Below are 18,422 nucleotides of genomic sequence, written 5' to 3'. Positions count from 1 at the left end.
GAGGGGGTGGTCCGGCGAGCCGTGGGACCAGGGCCGGTTCTAGGGTTTTTGCCGCCCCAAGCAAAAAATTTGCCACTTCAAGCTCCGAGAGCGCAACTGCCCAAGTGAAAAAAGAAAAGACGAGGGCGGCCGGAGTGCCACCCAAGCAAAAAAAGACAGGCCTGCCCTGCCCCGTCTCTTCTGTGCCCATGGCCCAGCAAGCCTGTCGCCTCGGCCAAGTCCGGGCCCAGTGCATCTCCTCCAGGCCCATCCGTGGTGCCGCCCAGAGCTGCCCGGGGTTGGGAGAGGGCCTGAGCGGAGCTGTCTTGCTGAGGGCGCGGTTTGCCGCGTCCCCCGGGGGTGTCTGGCGGGGGCTGTGTCAGCACGTCCGGGCCTGGCGCCCCCGGCCTGGGCCGGAGCGAAGGGATTGCGAGGCAGGGACAGGCGCGGGATCTGGTTACAGGCAGCGCGGGGCAGAGCTCGAGAACAGACGCAGCACAAGGGCTTTTAGTGATAATTAATAATTAACATCGCCAATGGCGACCGGCGACAGGAAGCAGCTGAGCGGGGCCTGGCCCCAGCCCGCAGCGAGGGGACAAAGGGGGACGCAGCACTGAGTGGGAGCAGGGCAGCCTGCAGCATGGCCAGGGGGCTTGCGCCCGGAGGGAGGGTGCTTGGGAGTGGGGAGTGCCGGGGGGGGGGGCGGGGGACTGGCTGGCCGAGGGAGGTGCCAGGCTGATGTGTTTCACGCAGGCCCTGCCGGGTGGGCGTGTACCATGGGTACCTTCGCTCTGGTGCCCCCGTGCCCCGAGCGAGAGCCCTGCCTGGCCCTCAGGCTGTAACGGGCAGCAGGCCAGCGCAGGGAGAGGGAAGCGCAGGGATTACCGGATCCTGCCCGGGCCCGTGACCCGCGCGTGTGGGAGCTGTGTCAGCCTGGCATGCTCTGGCCCCCGGCACTGCCCCAGGGAGCCGAGCACCCCGTAGCGGGGCCCGTAGCGGGCCGGGGGTCTAGGCCTGGCTGGGCAGGGTGGGTGGCCTGTGCGCTCGGGGGCTGCTGGGGGCACGGGAGCAACTTGGCCCCACAAGTTATTGTGAGCTGCACATCATGACCCCTCCCCCCCACGGGAGCATTTGGTCGGGTTTATTGGGTCCCTTTAGGAGGGCAAGAGCCAGGGCCCCACAGAGCTTGGGGGATGGGGGGAGAATGGGAACCCCACAGAGATCGGTGGGGGGAGAACAGGAACCCCACAGAGCTCAGGGGAGGGGGGAAGAACGGGAACCCCACTGGGGGAAGAGGGAGAACGGGAACCCCACAGAGCTCAGGGGCAGGGGGAGAACAGGAACCCCACAGATCTTGGGGAGGGGGGAGAAGGGGAACCCCACTGGGGAGGGGGGGAAATGGGAACCCCACAGAGCTCGGGGACCGGGGGAGAACGGGGCTGGAACTTGTACTTTCCTTTCCGTCACTGCAGACTAGGCCACAGGGAAATGCACCAGAGACTCGAAGCCAAGAATCAGCCCAGCGCAGTCAGTTGGTGGGAGTTGGCATCCGCAGAGCCAGAGAGCACCGCCCCGCTGGGTCCCAGGGCCTAGGGTGACTGTATTTCCTAAAGGGCAAATGGGGCTAGCCCAAGCCCCCCTCCCTGCCTGGGGCTGGCCCGAGCCCCCCCATGGGCTGGCCCGAGCTGCTCGCCGGAGCCCTGCCTCCCCCCACGCAGGGCTGGCATTGCCCCTTGCTTCTCCGCACCCCACGTGTTGGGCAAAAGCCAACAGGACAAATGCCCACGTTCGCCAAAAAAAGTTGGGAAGTCCAGGACAGGGCTTAAGAAGGGACTGTCCCAGCCAAACCGGGCCTTATGGTCACCCTACCAGGGCCCCTCCCTGAGGCCAGTCAGCCGGGGGAGAAGTGAGCCCAAGAGAGGTGGGACAGGACGAGCCAGGCCAGAGGAACAGACGGTCCCCAGCCCTGCCCATCTCCTGCAAAGAACTGACCCAGCAGAGCCCCAGAGATCTCCACGGCAGCCCTGGCGCTCAGGCACCCAAGGACCAGACTGGGGAGTGCTGGGCACTGCAGCCCGGGGGGCAGAGCCAGGGAACCGGGAGCAGCGCCGGTTGGCAGGGGACATGCTGCACGGTGCCCTGGCCCAGGCGTCAGCGCCCGGCAAGGTAAAGCTGGGCACTCAGCGAGCGCTGGCGTGAGCCCTGCTGGCTCCAGTCTGCTGCCCCGGGCCTGGAGACTCGCTGTTTGCCTTAGGCTGTCACCCCGGGAGCGGAAGGCGGTAGGGGGCATTGCGGGGGCGGTAGGGGGCATTGCGGGGGCACGCGCTGTTGTGGCACCAGTTTTTGTCGAGCAGCTCGAAGAGACCTGCTGACAAGGAACAAGCGTGTGCACAAGATGCTCTGGGACCTCTGCCCCCCGGCTCCGGGTGGGTGGGTGTGGCCGTGTGTCCGGGCAGGGTGGGAGCTCCCATGGCTCACGCACACTGGAAGAGGCTCCACGTCCTCTTTGTCTGGTAAAGCTGCCCTGATGTCAAGGCTGGTGGATTTGAACTGGATTTAGACCCTCGAGGCCCCATGTGGACACACGCAGGCCGGGTCTACACCCCGTGCAGAGTGCTTAGGTTGATCTAACTCGCAGGGTGTGTCACGGAGTCCCCGGGCGATGCTCTGGAACTGCTCCCTACGAAGCTGGTCAGGACTCTGGGGAAGTCTCCTTTCTGGGAGCAGCCTGTCTGCAGGACACACAGCTCACCCAGCTTCCACCTTCCTGGGTCTGACCTCGGAGCATTCAGCCTCCTCTGCCCCTCTGTGCGCTTCCCACAGCGAGTCCGCCCAGGCAGGGTCCTGGGGAAGCCAGAGGGTCCTGCCCCCCAACTCCGCAGTCAGACAGGACTCTCAGCCAGCCAGTAAAACAGAGGTTTATTAGATGACAGGAATATGGTCTAAAACAGAGCTTGTAGGTACAGAGAACAGGACCCCTCAGCCAGGTCCAATTTGGGGGGCAGGGAGGCCAGACCCCCATCTGGGACTCCCTCCATGTCCCCAGCCAGCTCCAAAGTGAAACTCTCCAAACCCTCTTCTCACTTTTGTCCCTGTCCCAGGCCAGGAGGCCACCTGATCACTTTGTTCTCCAAGACCTTCAGTTGGCACCTCGCATGGGAGGGCCCCAGGCCATCAGTGGCCAGGAGACAGGGTGTCGGCCATTCTCTGTGCAGTCACCCTCACACTGGCCCTCTCGGGCTCTGAAACAATCACACCCCCTTATCCCACCACCTAGAGACTTAAGAACTGCATAGGGGAAACTGAGGCACCCCTACAATATTCAGAGGAAACATTAAGAACAATCCCACTTCGTCACATCTCCCCCCACTTCAAGACCGAACTGAGCAAGGTCACTTTAGCCAGTGACCTGGGGAAGTTCGAACCCACCAACGTTCCCATGGATGCCCGAGCATCTCTCCCGTTCCTTGGTGGGAGTTACACCAGGCCCTTCCAGTTTCATGCCCTCCCTTAGGTCGGGTGAGCTTGATGGCACTTGCTGGCGGCATGGGGGAAGGTTTAAGCGGCCCATGCCCTTTTGCCACCCCAATACCCCTGGGGTTCAAACTGAGATCAAGTCTTCTCCCAGCTCTCCAGTCTGGAGAGCTGTGATTTGGGCCCTCTTGGTTAAGAGCCCCCATCTTGACCTTGGCCACCTTCTGACCATGTGTCTCTGTCACCAGCAGCTCGGTCTGGAATTCAGGTGCTGGGGAAGGGATGGGGACCTGTTTCCTCTCGCTGGCTGGGCCTGGGTTCACAGCCCCGCTGAGCCCTGTCCCTGTTCGATCCCTCCCTGCCGTGGACTCACTTCCCAGCAGCGCCTCTGGACCAGGCAAACCTGGTTGGCAGCCGATCTGCCCTGCCTCTGGGTCCCCCCACTCAACTGGGGTCTTATCTCCCCCCTTGCTCAACACTGCCCTTGCTGTCCCAGTGGGGGCAGGCAGCGAGCTCCCTGCTCTCCTTACAGCATCAGAGCCAGCGTGAGCCCCCTTTTTGGTGTGCAAGGGGGCAGGGAACATCTCTCTGTCCCACCCAGTCCCAGGGGTCTGGTTACAGGCAGGCAGGTAGCCTGAGCCTAGCGGCCCCTCCCTGTTGCCAGCCAGGTCATCTGCATTTTCACTGACCATTTCCCTCTCCGCCGATTGGTTCCCTGGATTCAAATTCAAACCCTCAGCAGTTACCGGAGCAGGGCCTGGATCCTGTCCCAAAGAGACACAGTCACCCCACAACAGGGTCTCGCAGCTGGTATCCTGAAGAATCCCAACAGCCAGCCAGCCCCACCCCTCCTGGGTCTGCACAGGGATCTGGGCCATAGGCAGGGTGAGGGGCTTCGTCCCTGGGACCCTCACCCAGCTCACACAGGCCCTCAGCCTCTGAGGCTGCACCACCCAGGGCCTGACACCAGTTCTCTCTGTCCCAGGATCTCGCCACCCCAGGAATGTCTCCCCATTGACCATCCCCTTCCGCTCCCACTGGGGGTCTGAGGGGCCTGGCCCCAGGAAACTCCACACAGACATATAGGTTGGGACCAGGAGTGGGAGCCTGTCCATCTCCCCACCCATCTGGCTGACAGAGTCTATGGCCTTGGGACCCAGGAAGGGAGCTAGACACCGGGGCTTTTCCGCAGGGTCCCCCTGGTTCAAATCGCCAGCCTGCTCAAAGGCAGTGAGGTGGCATCCACACCCCCCCCTCCTTAACCAGGGGCAGCAATTTAGTCTCGAGGTTCCCTGCGGAACTGGCCCCCCGGGGTCTATCCCCACTCACCCCGGGGAGGTCCCCTAGGCCTCTCCGCTCCCCCACCGCCAGTTCATGCTGCTGCTGCTTCTGCAGCTCTTTCTCGGGCTCTCGCTGTCTCTCACAGTCCTCTTGCTCCCTCGGACTCAGCTCCAATCCCGTCCGTCTCCGATCCCCCGATGGGGAACCCGATCGTGAAGACCCTCGTCTGGTCGGGGACAGGAGTCTTGGGGATGCCTGGCTACCACTCCAGCTGCTCCCAGATCCTGCGATAGCCCCATTGGGGGTCAGGAATCTGTTCCTTAGAGCGGTCATCCTCCTCCAGCTGCACGATTAACTCTGCTTTGGTGAACTTTCCAACGCTCAACCCTCTCTTTCTGCACAGGGTTACAATGTCCTTCTTAAGGAGACGGTGACAGGCCGTCACTCCGCTCCTCCCAAGTTGTTGTGGACTCACAGGCCCGTGTGTTCTCAGCTCCCCACGGTTTCCAGGGAGAACCCCTAGTTTGCCAGCCCTTCTCGAGGTCACCACCTCTCTCCCAGGGTTGAGCCGCAGACTCCTCCACTCCTGAGACTGCTCCTCTCTGAGCCTTCAGCACGCCTCATCAATCCCCCTTCGTTTTACTGCTCCCCCGTCACTTACTGCAGGAAGCGCCATTCACGGGGTGCAGTAGATCCCACCTCTGCCACCAGTTGTCACGGAGTCCCCGGGCGATGCTCTGGAACTGCTCCCTACGAAGCCAGGCAGGACTCCGGCGAGGTCTCCTCTCTGTGAGCAGCCTGTCTGCAGGACACACAGCTCACCCGGCTCCACCTTCCTAGGTCTGACCTCGGAGCATTCAGCATCCTCTGCCCCTCCGTGCGCTTCCCCCAGCGAGTCTGCCCAGGCAGGCTCCCGGGGAAGCCAGAGGGTCCTGCCCCCCAACTCCGCAGTCAGACGGGACTCTCAGCCAGCCAGTAAAACAGAAGGTTTATTAGACGACAGGAACATGGTCTAACACAGAGCTTGTAGGTGCAGAGAACAGGACCCCTCAGCTGGGTCCATTTTGGGGGGCAGGGAGGCCAGAGCCCAAGTGGGCCTCCCTCCATTTCCCCAGCCAGCTCCAAACTGAAACTCTCCCGCCCCTCCTCTGGCCTTTCTGTCTTTCCCGGGCCAGGAGGCCACCTGATCTCTTTGTTCTCCAACCCCTTCAGTCGGAACCTTTGCAGAGGAGGGGCCCAGGCCATCAGTGGCCAGGAGACAGGGTGTCGGCCATTCTCTGTGCAGACAGCATCACACTGGCCCTCTGCTCTGCAACAATCACACCCCCTTATCCCACCACCTAGAGACTGCATAAGGGAAACTGAGGCACCCACCCAGTATTCAGAGGAAACATTAAGAACAGTCCCACTTCGTCACAGGACTAGAGCTAGTGCCTCCCAGAGAGCAGGGCAGAACAGCCCCTGCCAGCGAGGGAAGAGAGGCCAGCCCTCCAGCGGCGTAGCCGCAGTGCCATAGCACACTGCAGACACAGCCTAGCTACCGTGGCTCAACAATCCCTGGGCGGATCGTCTGCCAGGGCAGTGCAGGGGCTCAGATGGGGTGGTCAGAATGGGCCCTTGGGGCTTCTGCCTCTGCCAGTCCAGGAGCTAAGTGACACTGCCCGACACTGGGCTTAGAGCCCCTGCACAGCCTCCCTCCGCACGGGCCTTCAGCATGGACGGGGCCTCATCCCCTGAGCACGTGCAGCCGGGACCCGCACTGCCACGGGCAGGCAGGGCACCGCACATGGCTCCCGCGGGTGCATGCAGGTGCTGAACCAGCCAAGGTGCACACCCAGCCCTCTGCCTTCTCTGTGCCCTGCGGCACCCATCTGCAGGGACATCTACCGCCCCGCTGCCCCCGTGTCGCCGGCCACCGATGTCCACTAACCCCAGCCCCTCCTGTCGCCCCATCCCGCGCCGGGCGAGGTGTCTGGGTGGGGCTGTGACCTGCGCAGGGAGGGTGAGCAGTGGGGTGAGGCAGGTAGGGGGGACTGGGCGTTCCACCGCCCAGTGAGGGGGGAGGCGCCAGTTCCATGGGGCTACGTGGGGATCTTGGGAATGGCAACGTTGGGGTGTCCGCAGCCATGCAGTACACGTTGGGGGTGGGATGGGACGGACCCTCTGGGGAGCCCAGCGCTGGGTGCCCCCCTGCCATGGGTGCTGGGGGACCCTATGGGGCTGGGGTGGACCCATGGGTAGGGCTGGACGCCGGGAGGTGGATGCTGCGCGTGGCACTCACAGCCCTGGCTACACCCGTGCCAGCCCACCAGCTGCACAGCCCCCCATCCCCACGTGGCACTGCCTCTGTGTGTGCTCCCCCCGCAGCCCTATCTCGCTGCCAGCTCGGCTCTAATTTCCTGTCCATTGTCCCCGCTGCCAGCCCCGCCTGCCGCGTGGGGCCGAGTCCTGCGCCCAGCCCTCGCTCACTCCAACGGCTCCTTTCCACAGCCATGTCTGTGCCTCCTGCCCCCGGGCGCCCTCCCCCACACCCTGCTGCTGCTACGCCCCCCCTCCGCCCCCTGCCTGCCACATGCCAGCCCCCGGGCGCCCTCCCCCACACCCTGCTGCTGCTACGCCCCCCCTCCGCCCCCTGCCTGCCACATGCCAGCCCCCGGGCGCCCTCCCCCACACCCTGCTGCTGCTACGCCCCCCCTCCGCCCCCTGCCTGCCACATGCCAGCCCCCGGGCGCCCTCCCCCACACCCTGCTGCTGCTACGCCCCCCCTCCGCCCCCTGCCTGCCACATGCCAGCCCCCGGGCGCCCTCCCCCGCACCCTGCTGCTGCTACGCCCCCCCTCCGCCCCCTGCCTGCCACATGCCAGCCCCCGGGCGCCCTCCCCCGCACCCTGCTGCTGCTGCTCACCCCCCCTCCCCACCTGCCTGCCACCGGGGCCAGCCCCCGGACATCCTCCCCCAGACCCTGCTGCTGCTCAGCCCCTCCCCACCCATGTGCTAAGGTGGGCTGGGGGAGGGGTGGATGCTGGGGGGGGGGAGTGTGCAGGGTGGGAGAGGGGATGGGTGCTGGGTTGGAGTGTGAAGGGGGAGGGGCTGGGTGCTGGGGTGCTAGGATAGGTCACTGGAGTTAAGGGGGTTCCTGTTCCTTCTATCCCATGGAATGTGACTCTGGCCAGTCTCACTCAGCGAAATGTCCCATCTCGTTTTGGCTCCTGCTCAGGTTGTGGCCTCTGTGGCTTCCAGTGGCTGTGAGTTCCCCGGGCTCATTGTAGCTTGGGTTAAGAGCACCTCCTTTGATCAGCTGGAGTGTGCTTTCCTCACCTGCCCCCAGGGTCCCCTTGTCCCTGTGCTAGGGGCAGGGTGGGGGAGAAGCTGTCAGTGCCATCCCTGTGCTAGGCAGCTTGTGCCCTGCTGTCCTGTCCCCCCATGGCCCCCCACTTCCTGCACCAGCCGCTCCCACTGTTCCACCCCCAGTGCACGCCTCGGAGCCCCCCTTTCTGAAACAGGGTGGCCAGAAGGGAAGGTCCAAGGGCAGGGGCAGAAGAAGGGCTACCCTGTGCTTAGAAGCCTGGCCTGGGGCTCTACCCGCCCTCCTCGGCCCCAGACTTCCTAGGTGGCCCTGGATGAGTCCCTCAGTCTCTCGGAGTCTCCCCACCTGTGCCCGGCCACTGGGGGGTGAGGGGCACACAGGTACGGGGGGAACAGACAGACCAGCGCCTCGGATGGATAAAACCACCCGCAACATCCCAGGGCTGAAACAACCCAGTGGCCCGGCCCCCGTGTGCCCCAGCAGGAGAGGGCTGGAGGGAGGGCAGAGGCTCTCCGATCGACCCGTCCGGGGCAAAGACGGGTGTGAGGCACGGACGGGCGCCAGGCGTGAGCCGGTGATGGACAGCGAAGCGGTGATGGGACGTGGATACGCTCCGATGCTCACACAGGAGGATGGTGCATGTTGCATCCCCAGTGGCGTAATGAGCCTGCTTGAAGGCCCCAGGGAGCCAGCGGGCCCGGCCCCATTGGCAGTCTCAGCATGCTCGGCCTGGCTGCCTGCCTGCTTGTTTTGGTACCTGGCTGTCGTGGGGGGCAGGGGAGCAGTGCTGATAACACCAAGCTGGTCACTGAGGCTGAGAGACATCCAGCTGCGGCTGCTCACAGCTCCGCAGGGACTGGGGGAGTTGGCAGGGGCGCTGGCTGAGGGACCGGTTGCAGCGTCGAGGCCTGAAGCAGCTGGATGGGCTCCTGGGCCCCCGCACTGCCCCGGGGGGCACAGAGCAGGGGTTGTGGCGCCTGGAGCGGGTGTGTGGCTGGGGCAGGCCCTCTTCCTGGGCCCCAAACACCTGTGCACCCGGGGCACGGCGTGCTGGGCGGAGTGCTCGGGCGCAGGGCGGCAGCAGGGGCCGGGCATGGGGACAATTGCTACGGCAGACCGGGTGCTTCCGACTTTGGACTGGGACTAAGGTGATCCAGGTTCAGTTCCTGGCTCTGACGCCAACTCCCTGCTACCCTCGGGCAGCTCCTGGCTTCTCTCTGAGCCCCAGCACCCCGTACAGTGTGGGGGGGACAGTCCTGCCTCCTCCCTCTGGGTAGGAAAGATTGCGCCACAGGAGTCCGGGCAGCACCGGGCACAGCGGGCAGTGCTGCTATTGGCCGCGGGCAGCGAAGGGTGCAGGTCCCGCACGTGTGGCCTTGTTTCTGTTTGTGGGGGATGGAGATGGCAGCCCAGCGACTGGCCGGCTCCCGGCTGCCAGGCCAGTGGGACTGCCATGGGATCAGCTCCTCACCCATCACCAAACCCATCTCCAAGCCACCTGGGCCAGCGAGACCCGAGGGCCCAACCGGCGGCTGGGCCAAGGCTCTGCACGGGGCCTGCCTCGGGGACCGTGGGGCCCAGCCCCTGGCGGGATCCCACCAGCAGCATCTTCCACCCCCCGGCCAGGACTGAGCCTCGGGCTGCAGGCTCAGACACGGGTGGGAACCTCCCTGTGCTCTGGCTTCCCATGGCAGGAGACTCCCCCCGCTGCCCTGGCTCCAGACCCCCACCCCGGCCCCTCCCCAACCAGCGAGCAACCCCCACTCCTCGTCCCCACCCCTGGGGCTCCCCCCACCAGGCTGGGCCTCTCCCGCCCCGAGCCCCTGGCTCCAGGACTGCTCCCCAGGGCGCTCGCCTGACAGCCCCACACCTCGGGCAGCAAGGGAAGGGAAGGCAAAGGGCCAGCGCTGGGTGCGGGGGGCACCTGGGGGTCCAGGGGCCGGGAGCTGCCGGGCCACGTGCTACCGTCCTGCGAGCGCCGCGCAGCGCCGCGCCGCGCAGCGCAGCGCCCCGGGGTGCAGGACCCGCCCGGGCAGCGCCGGGCTCCCACCGCCCCTCCGCGCCCGGGCCCCGGGAGCTCCTGCCACGCCGGGTAGTAAATCAGCGCCGCCGGCCCCGCCTCCCAGCTCCCCATTGGCCGCCGCCGGCGCAGCTCCCGAGCCCATTGGCCGCCGGGCCGTGGCCGGCTCCCTATAAGTGGTCCGCGGGGCTGGCCGGGCTGCAGCCGCGGGAGCCGGGCCGGCAGCGGGGAGCAGCGTGCGGGCTGCGCCGGGCCCCGTGAGTAGCCGTGGGCGGGTCAGGTTCCCCGAGGCTGGGCAGGAGGCGACGGGGATGGGCGCAGGCGGCGGGGCGTGGGGGGCTCGGTAGCCCCTGGGGCAAAGTTCTCTTCTGGCTCCCCGAAGGGCTGCCATGGGGTGGGGGCAGTGGCTGGGGTGAGGGATATTGGGGAGGGGGGCTGATGGGGAAGGAGGCGGTGTGGCTGGCGGTAGGGCTCTGGGGCCAAGGGAAGGGGGTGGGTGACAGGCATGGGGAGGGATGGTAGGGAGTGGTGATGGATGGGAGGGCATGGGGGGGTGATGGCCTTTGGAGGGGTTGGGGGCTCTCTATCCGCAGAGTCCCCTGGCACAGCGGGCGGCTGGCGGGCAGCCTGCAGGTGGAAGTGGCCGCTCTCCTCTGAGGAGCCCACGTCCCGTCGGGCTGGCGCTCGGATGCTAAAGGTGACTGCCCAGCGCCACACTGCATTAGCAGCTGGCTGAGCCCCAGGGCTCCAAAGCCGGGGGGGCTGAGTGGCACCAGACTGGCTGGGGGAGCCGGCTATCCAGGTTCTGCCGGTTACAGCCCCTCAGAGCTGCCCAGTGCAGCGATGGGACCGTGCCGGCTGGGTCAGTGGGGGGCTGGAGCAGGGTGTAGTATGGGGGGGCTGAGAGCCACTGAACCAGACCATAGCCCCTGGATACGATGGAGACCACGCCAAGCCAGGGCATTTGGCAGCGTCTCTGGGGGTCCGAACACCCTGGGGCTGTCGGCGCTTGGCGGATTCCTCCAGCCGGGGTCCAGCGTGACCAGCTGCTTGCAGCCCTGGGCTGGATCTGCAGGCTCCGGGCTGGGACCTGGGTTCGCTGCGGCACCACCTGGTACCTGGCACTTTGCTGGGCTCTGGTTCCAAGCGGTGCCTGGACGTGACCAGCAGGAGAGCTTTGGGTGGGATGAGCTCCCTGGGCTGCCAGCGGGGGGGCTGTAACCCCCCTGGGGTGCTGGGAGGTCATGGCATGTGGCTGCGTGGTGCTCTGTGATGCCATTCACCGAGGCGGTGGCTGGGGAGTTGTGACCTCACCAGGATGCTGCGAGGGGTGCTGGACTGTCCCCGTGGCTGGGAAGTGACCTGGCCCAGCCCACCTGGGGTGGGGTCCCTGCACACTGAGAAGGTGGGGCTGGGGTGGCCTGGGCTGTGCTTCCCCCTGCCCGGGCACCTGGAATGCTCAGGGATCCAGCCTGCGGGCGCAGCTTCTGGAGGGGGTGGGAGAGGTTGGGGCTACCTGGGGGGCTGTGGGACCTGGACTGCCCACAGGAGAGAGCCGTGAGTCAGTCACCTGGTGCCAGGAGCTTGAGAGGGAGAGAAGAGAACCAGGCATGGTGGAGTGATCCATCCCATCTTCCAGCCCCAGCTTCTGGCAGAGGTGACCCCAGCTCAGTGCTAGGTGCCCTGTCTGCTCTGAGCCTTGGGGGGCTGGGATGTTGCCACTCGCTCCCCCTTGGCGTCCCCCAGGGAGGCCTCAAAGAGCAGTCTCTGCCTCCCCCATTCCCACAGGATTGGGCCCCATGGGCCGGGCCAGGCCAGCACAGCACTCTTTACTGGGCTGCTCCCTGCCCTGGAGGTGGTGCTTACTCCAGCACCCCCTACTCCCTGTGCCCCTCTTCTCTCTGGCCTTGCCCCATGGCTGCCCCTGGGCTTAGAGCCAGGCCAAGAACTCTCTGAGGCTCACCTCTGCCTCCTGCCTGAGGGTGAAGCCTCATGCCCTTCCCGGCCCTGAAGGCTGCCCAGGAGCTCTGAGCCCCACATCTGGCCCTTGGGTCTGCCCCTTGTGCTTTGTTCCCTGCCCTGGAAGTGTGATTGGGGGGGGGGGAGACTAGGCAGAGGTGGGAGCCTGGGGGTATTGTCCCCAGCAAAGGGAACCCCATTGCAGCTGGGCTGGGTTACTGGGGAGGGGTCAGGGTGACTGTTTTGGCCTGGGTCCCAGGCTGCCCAGCCCCTCCCTGCCCCTTCCTTGTTTTCTGGCTCTGGGTTTATCCCATGCAGGAGTGAGGTCCCCCTGTCTGGGCCCAAGGGCTGGCTGCAGCTCTGGGCCTAGCCGTGGCATGATGCCGCTCGCTGCTGGGCTGACTCCCTGGGGGTCAGGGCAGGGGCAGCCACCCAGGGGTCTGCTGGCATTGGGCCCGGGGCTGTTTTCAGTTGCTTACTCGGCCCCCAGCCCTGCCAGGTCCCACCTGGGGTTGGGGTGGATGGGCAGACTGCTGAGCGAGACGGTGCCGCATGGGGCGGCCGTCCCTGTCCTTACGGGCTGTGACCTTGCTGCTGGGCCGCACAGAGCTGCGCTGCGGGACACGGCCCCCGCCCCTGCTGCAGGTTGCCCCCGGCCCCACCCCGTGCCTGCGGGATCATCTGATGGCACCTGGGCCCCGTCCTGCCCGTGTCTCCTGCAGCAGGTGCCCCAGGGTAGGGCCCATGGGGCTGAGCACAGTCAGTGGGAGCTGCAGGCCCTCGGGGGTTGCAGCCCTTTGAGAGGCTGCCGGGAGACGTGTTTTTTTGAGGCGAGCCTGGCCATGGGTCTGTGCGGCATGGGGCCCGGGCAGAGCCAGGCTGCAGCCTGCAGGTGCTGGGCACAGCACCCTCCATCTCCACACAGCCAAACCTGGCTGCCCTTGGGAGCCATGGGACACGTGCTTGGCTTCTCCCAGCCCAGGGTCCTGCGCAGCCCCCAGCAGGGAGCTGGCTCCAGGCCACACCGCCCCCCTGGGTGTCGCTAAGGAGCGGATCCCTGGGGAGGCCTGTTGTCGCCAATCAGGGACATTGTTCCCTCCTGGAAAGACTCCATCAGCCCTGGAGGATTTTGCCTGCAGCTGGGCGGGGGGGCAAGCTGGAGAGAGCAAGAGCTTCAGGGAGCGAGGGACTGCCCAGAGTGTGGGGGTGCCAGCACCCCCTGCCCAGGGGCACCCACAAGGGCCAGGCTCTGTCCTGCCACCTGCCCATGCAGCCTCTGCCTCCTGCATGAGCCTCTTCCCCAGGGCAGAGCTGGGCTGGGGCTGGGGCTGGGGCTGGGGCTGGATGGTGTGGGAGGGGCTGGTGTAGAGGTGGAGGTGTGTGCAGTGTGACAGGTTTTGCTAATTAATGGGCTTTTCCCTCCCAATCTTGCCAAGGAGCCCTCTGATGTATTAGTTTAATTAGCCAAATCCGAGGGCCGGGTGTGCAATGAGCTGGCCCCGCGCTCGGTGCCGATCACATCCTCCTTTCTCAGGTAATGACAAGCTAGTCTCAGGCCGAGTCCTGAGCCTGCCAGCGGCTGGTCAGGTTGAGCCCAGGGGATCCAGCTGCCTGCCTGTCTCTGTTGTGATGCACACCTAGTCCTGTTAATGGGCCCCAACAGCACGGGCGGCTGTTGGCTGGTCTCGGGGGGGAGCCATGAACCTCCATCGAATGCCCTTATTGCACAGGGTGATCCAGCCGCTCCCATCTCTCCCCACGACCTCGCAAGGGAGGGGCTTTTCTAGCCCCCAGGTCCATAGTGTTGGGCATCTCACAACAGTACTCTGTTTACCCTCGCCCCGGCCACCAGGCCGGGCAGCCCACAGCCAGAGCGACAGACTGGCCAAGGCCACACGGTCTGCCGCAGAGCCAGGAATCGACCCCCAGGGTTGCAGGCCACGGCCTGAGTCACTCGGCAAACCCAGCCCTCATCTCCTGGGGGGTGTCCTTCCGGCCTCTCAGGCCGGCCGAGCACGGCCTCTGTTACTGCCCCACAGTAGGTATCTGGCCTGAGTTCAACTGGGGCACCTGTGGGGCTGCCCGTCCCTGGGCTAAGAGCCAGGCCCTCTGGTGATGGCCTCGCTGGCCCTGAGGGAATTGGAGCTGGTGGCAAAGGGCCAAGGGGCACACAGCTCTGCTCAGTGTCCCTCTGGCTCGGAGCCAAGAGGCTGCGTTATGCCCCCAGAGGAGCTGCTGCTGCGCCACGGGAATGGCTCGGTGTGACGTTCCCCGATGTTATCTGGACCAGTGATCTGCTGGGTCACTCCAATCCGTGACTGAGAGCCAGCCTGACCCTGCTCTGCTGTGAGAACCCCCACGCCTGGGCTGGTCACTCACAGCCTCTGGCATGTCAGCTGCTCCTTGGATTGTGCAACCGAATGACACTAGCCAATACCTCCAGTCCCAGACACAACCCCAGGAACCTCCATCTTGCAGAGTCCAGTTATGCCCGCTGGATGCTGCAAGCTTATGAGTTTGTCGATTTCTTTGTTAAATTGACATACCAGGTTTGTTATCCCAAGCGGAGTCTCTGACACGCTGCAAACCAAACGCTGCTTCAGATAGAAGAAACCAACAGATTTATTAAGTGATTGACCAAGTCTGACTTATATTTTGGCTTATAAACAAAATAAAAGCAAAACTCATTCAAAGCTGATCTTAACACTTTCAGTGCCCTTACAAACTTAGATGCTTCTCACCACAGGCTGGCTGGTTGCCCTTCAGCCAGGCTCTCCCCTTTGATCAGTGCTTCAGTCACTTGGTGGTGGTGTCTGTGGATATAGATGGAAGAGAGAGGAAGAGCATGGCAAACGTCTCTCCTTTTTATCATGTTCGTTCTTCTCTCTTGGCTTTGCCCCCTCCCCTTCAGAGTCAGGTGAGCATTACCTCATCGTAGTCCCCAACTGGCCATGGGAAGGGGGGTGACTCACTCCAGAGTCCAACAGATCCTTTTGTTGCCACCTAGGCCAGCGTCCTTTGTTCCCGTGGGCCTGGGCAGGGTTTGTTCCATACCTGCCGTGATGAGGTGTGAACTGCCTCTATGCTCTTGGAGAGTTTTTGCCTGGGCTTGTTTTAAGCCGTGAGGACACACTTTCAGCCTCATAAGTATGTATGTGTAACTATATAACCTATAATACTGCTCAGGGCATCATGAGCCTTCCGAAGACACCTGATGTGACAAACTTTGCACTGGATACCACACAATCTTATAAGGACAAACATGGGGGTGTAGAGTGTTCCCATGTGGTACAAAGTGTCACACTCGGCCTGGCCTGTTACTGGGAGCACCGTGCTGCCTGGCTGGGACTGACCAGCTCCTTCTCAGGGGCTCTGGCTTCCCCCTCTAGGAATTGCCTGGGGAATTTTCTACTACAGACCCCACCCTGGCTGCAATGATCCAGCGGCTGTCCGGGAATCATTGTGCCCATGCCCTGGGAACTCACTGAGTGAGGGCAGCTCTGCCCTGTCTGTGCAGCACCTCAGCCCAGTCCCAGCTGGGGCCTCGACCCTACCGTCATACACGTCCCGTTTGGCTCCAAGCCATGCTGTCCACAAATCTCTCTCGTGCTGAGATTGGGCCAGGTTCTGGAGTCTGCCAGCCGCAGGTGAGTGGGAGCTGCCAGCCAGCCCTCCTGAGCGTGCCAGCCGCTGAGAGCTGGCGCTGCTGCAAGACAAAGTCCTTTGACTTCAGGGATGTGCCCTGGGCGTGAAGCTCAGCGGCTGGGAAGACGCTGGTCCTGGCTGAGTGGAGGGGGAGAGCCAGCAGCTGGGCTGATGGTGGTGCCGCGTGAGGGGCTGCTGGCATCCCCATCCGTGAGTGCTGAGCAGGTGGCTGAGCTGCTCTAGGTGTCTCGGGGCCAGGGCTGCTGGGGGCAGCTCTCACCGGTGCTCCAGCCTGGCAGTTGACCCCTCCTAGGGGCATCCCCACTCTGCACTTCCTCCCTGCCCTGGGGAGGGTGTTAGCGCCATGCTGGCTGCTGCGGGCCGGGGCTCACAGCAGCGAGGGTCCGGGTGGCTGTGGGTTCATCTCAGGGACTCCCAAGGCCCTGGAGCACCTGGAGATGGGACTGGCGCTCCATCTCCTCCCTGCTGCCTCTCCTGGGGTGCGGCAGAGCCAGTTCCCCTGGGAAGAGCTGTGGTAAGTGGTGAAGAGGGGGGGTCCTCGGGGGGACACCACCAGAGTGAAGCTGGAGTGAGGGGCCAGGAACTCTGTGCCTTCGTGGGGAAGGCCTGGGGCCCCCAGCGGGAAAGGCTGGGAGTACAGGTAGGAGGCAGGTGTAAAAGCTTTTTTGGGAATGATTTTGTTGTTGGAATAAATCCAGCCCAGCAAGGGGTACTACCAACCTGGAGGAGAACTGTTTGAGAGAGCCAGAAACATGGGGAAACTGAGGCAGGGCACTGCAGCACCACACTAGGCCCCAAGGGGGTGCTCAGGAGGCAGCCAACTCTGCCACAAGCCCTGAATCACAACACCTGGGCGCTTGAATCCATGGAGTCTGGGAATGGACCCCTCCTTGTTCTGCCATTCACATGCCCCTTCCAGCCAGGCAGCTCCTATGGCCGGGGTGACCTTTCGCCCTATGGCCATCTGGGCCTTCCTGGGGACCGGCTGGCGTCCGCAGCCCTGAACACCCTCCCAGCGTTGCCCAAGAGGCTCTGCTGCAGCCGGCCTATCCCCGGGAAATCCCCTGCGCCCGCTGCCAAGGGGTGTCCGCGCCCGGCTGGCTGAGCCAAGTTGCCAAGGCTCCTGTCCCCCCCGGCTCTTGCCAGAACACAGGTAGACCAGGCCTGGCAGAGGGCCTCCCGCTGTGCAGGAAGGGGCTGCTGCCCTCGGGGACAGTGGCTGGCTCTTGCCCCGCCAGGGGTTCCCAGCCGTCAGCATTTCACTGATGGGTGGCCTGGGGGATGGGCTCATGAGCCATGGAGGTGTCTCATTGTTTACACCCTGCAGGTCTTGTGGCAGAGAGTTCCACCTGTTAACGGCGCTGCGTGCGGAATCGGTTCCTTCCGGTGTCCTTGACCGTCCCCTTGCTCCAGCCGGTCACCCTTTGCCCGCACTGGGCTGTGTCCCCACCCCCGCTGAGCAGATTGCTACTCCCCTCCCCACCCACCGGGCCAGCTCCCCAAGGCTGGACTCAGCCTGTGCCCAGCTGAGCCCTTCTCTCCCTGCTCTCCCTCGTGAGACGGATCTGGGACACGCAGGCCAGAGCACGTCTTCCTTACAGAGCATCACAGGGCTACTGTCTGCATTGCCTGCCTTGCTCTGGGTCTGCTCCTGCCCCATGGCCCTGTCCGGGTCCAGCTGGGCATAGTGCGAGGGCTCTGTGGAGCTGCCCCACGGGCGCCAGTGCCCTCCGCTGGGCGAGAGCTAATGCAAAGCCTGGGCAGGCGGGAGCTTTTCCCGGGCAAGTTGCCGTTGCATGGCCTGGCCCCCAGCGGTGCTGGGTCTGGGACGCTCCTCTTCTGTCTGACCTGGCTCACGTTGTCCTCGCTCAGCCCGGCCTGCTAGACAGCGTGGGCCCCTGGCCAGCCTTGCAGCCCTGCCATTTGCCTTTGGCCACAAGAACAGCCCCACTCCGGCCCAGGGGGAGCTGCAGGGGGGGATGGGTCCCAGGCCCAGCCACGCTGGTGCCTGCTGGCCAGGTCTGTGGGTGCGGGAGCCTGGGAAGCTGCCCAATCTATGGGCTGGGGGCTCTCAGGTCATGGTAGTCTCAGCCGTGTCCCCGGGGCTGTGAGGCCAGGGCCTGGGGAGCTCGTGCTGCGGTCGCTGCGCTGGGCTGGGCATGCCCGTCTCCCGGCCCAACCTCGCTGTCTGGTTGCCCTGCGCAGCCTGTGGCCGTGCTCCCCCAGCGGCCTCGCCTGGTCCCCGGGGCCTGGTCCGCCCAAGAAAACGGCCACCCCCGGCCCAGTGCAGCCACCTGGGCGCCACATGGCGCAGGCCTCCCCAGAGCCAGCTGCACCCTCGGCACAAGTGGCTCATCTGCCTGCCCTGGGCCAGCCGGGCACAGGGCCAGTCCCTGCCTGGGGGCACAGGCCAGTGTGGACAGGCAGCCGGGGTGTAGCCCAGCCCTGGGTGCTGGCTGTAGCGCTGACCTCCCCGCCTGGGGGCCTTTGAGGGGCTGAACTCTGGGGCAGCTGGGCCTGGGGGCAGGGTGTGGGCAGTGACGTGATGGCAGCTGAGGGGCAAGGGGTGGGTGTGGAGGGTCAAACAGCAGCGTGCTCTGGCTGGTGTCTGGGGGGGCGGGTCCTGGGGAAGCCAGAGGGTCCTGCCCCCCAACTCCACAGTCAGACGTGACTCTCAGCCAGCCAGTAAAACAGAGGTTTATGAGACGACAGGAACATGGTCTAACACAGAGCTTTT

General features: G+C 64.8%; 1 protein-coding gene across 2 annotated transcripts in view; it reads left to right on the top strand.

The window, feature by feature from the left end:
• The first annotated feature begins 10,266 nt into the window (after positions 1-10,266).
• CRTAC1 (cartilage acidic protein 1) overlaps positions 10,267-18,422 on the top strand; it is a 36,047-nt gene continuing 27,891 nt past the window's right edge. For both annotated transcript variants that reach the window (XM_073354645.1, XM_073354644.2), the window contains exon 1: positions 10,267-10,317. The gene's annotated coding sequence lies outside the window, so the exon portion shown is untranslated. The remainder of the gene's footprint in view (positions 10,318-18,422) is intronic.

Source organism: Lepidochelys kempii, chromosome 7, assembly GCF_965140285.1.
Source record: "Lepidochelys kempii isolate rLepKem1 chromosome 7, rLepKem1.hap1, whole genome shotgun sequence".
Lineage (NCBI taxonomy): Eukaryota > Metazoa > Chordata > Testudines > Cheloniidae > Lepidochelys > Lepidochelys kempii.
The sequence above is the reverse complement of the archived record's forward strand: the minus strand, read 5'-3'. Positions and strand labels throughout refer to the sequence as shown.